Below are 2,116 nucleotides of genomic sequence, written 5' to 3' on the forward strand. Positions count from 1 at the left end.
CTGTCTTAGAAATACTATAAAATAGTTGGTTTCTACAACACCTTTCAGGAGGCATTCAATGCAAAGCGACTCAAAACTATGGTACAAAAATACTATTTCAAATAGTCTTAAACATCACAAGTTTTCATGAAAAAGTTTTTTGAGAATTCAGGATGCCTGGTAAGCATCTTACCCACTGGGTGTTCCCCACCGTGGGGTAGCCAAAGAGTCCTTTAGAGGTAGACTGTGTGAGGGAGATGGGAAGGGATAGAAAGAGGACCTAGATCTGGCAGAACGGTGAGTCTAGAGACCTCTGTTAACTCTATGCGCAGTACAGAAACTACTGCTAGAGGAACCTCTTACCCCAGGGGTGAATAAGTCGGGGAGACAATACTCTCCCCTCTACTCGCCCACACATCCCATTTCTGAGCAAAAACTGAATGCTCAACAATCAGCTACTTCCTTGGCTTCAAATAAAAAATGAGTTCCTGGTTTACAACTGCATCATTTCAAGTACTAATTAGCAACACTTTTGTTCCCACTATGCCATAATCCAACTTGTATATACCTAATACCTTCACTACATTCAATAAAACTTGATGCTTTGCCCTATGTCAACACTAGGTTTCATTATTAAAAAAAAAAAAAAAAAAAAAAAAAGCTGTGTGAACTGAGCAATATGTGAACTGTGTGAAAATGAACAATTTACTTAAAGCCTCAGTTTTCTCATCTCTTAAATGGAAATAATGACACCTATCTCACCAGGTAAGAAAAGCACAAGTAACATGTATAAAGCACGCAGGGACAGGTATATACAAGCAGTCAATCAGTGGCAGCCTCTACTAGTCTTCTGTCCCCTACCCACCCATGGTTGTGAAAAGAGAAAAAGCACATGTAGTGAAAGTCACAAATGATGTAAGTTCTTTTGGCAACAACAACAAACTCTATAAAAGCATAAATATACTAATATTTTTAACATTATACAAAAGTGACTTACAGGCATTATTTCTCCTCAGCCTTATGTTCCAGGACTAACCCAATGTGCAGTTTTAATCCGGCTAGACTATACTCAGCCAGTTCATCTAGACTAAAAATAGGATTGAGAATGGACCATTACACAAACACACAATTGTTTGGTTAAAGACTACAAATCCATACATGCAACGATATCTAAAGAGTCTGCTAAAAACAGTATGATTTCAACACTGAGTTGATCTCGACAGACCTCAAGAAAGTTCCCTCACTTTAAAAAAACTGAAAACTGACAGTGAATGGTTGCTTAAAAGAGTAACTTCCCTCAAACACTAGGCAGCACCACACTCTGAGATGAAATGAAAGCAATGATGTAACCCACAAAAGAAAACTAATGTCTAGGTATCTGCAAGCAGCAAAGAATTCCCTTTGGAGGCCAGACCTTTCTCTAAGGGGTTATTTTTGGAATCCACAAAAGTCCCAACGGGAGAATAAGCTAATTTTTCAAAATAATTCTCCAAATAAAGCTAAACAGGTAAAAAGAAGCTCCAACTGACCCAAAGCTATGTTTTCACTCCCTTAAATGTATTTAAAGTAGGCCATTGGTGAGTGGCCTGGAAATAAATGTAACATTAATCCAAACTACAGTGAATCTAGAAACAAACATTAGAAAAGTACCTGGCTGTTGATCCGCTGTTTAAAAGTATGCTTATCGGCCCCAAGATTTGGAGGCTGCCACAATATTCTGTGCGGTTTATAACCTTTCCCTGTCACCATTAGAGGGGCAAGGAGGTAAAAGTATGTAACTAGAACGTAGGGGCACACCGGCATGGCCTAGAGGGGTATCAAAACCACAGAGAGGACTTGCAGGTTTAGTCTAAAATTCGAACCTCGAAGCATCCAAACTCCAGGGCCCGCGAGTGACAGACCCCGGGAGGTTCGAGGAAACGTGAAAACCTGCAAAGGCCCTTGACCCAAGGAAGCGAGGGGGAACTCGCAGAGGCTGCAGGAGGGGAAGATCCCGATCCCTCGTGGCCGAGGAGTGGCAGGATCAAGAGGGCCGGCAAAGCAGGGGCTCGGGAGGCAGGGACCACACCTCCCGGCCAGCGCCGCAGGCGGAGGCTGTGTGTCCTCCCGGCCGGACGCCGAGAAGGGATGGCGAGCG

The sequence above is a fragment of the Fukomys damarensis genome, unplaced genomic scaffold (assembly GCF_012274545.1).
Source record: "Fukomys damarensis isolate Sample0158 unplaced genomic scaffold, DMR_v1.0_HiC HiC_scaffold_37, whole genome shotgun sequence".
NCBI classification, from domain to species: Eukaryota; Metazoa; Chordata; class Mammalia; order Rodentia; family Bathyergidae; genus Fukomys; species Fukomys damarensis.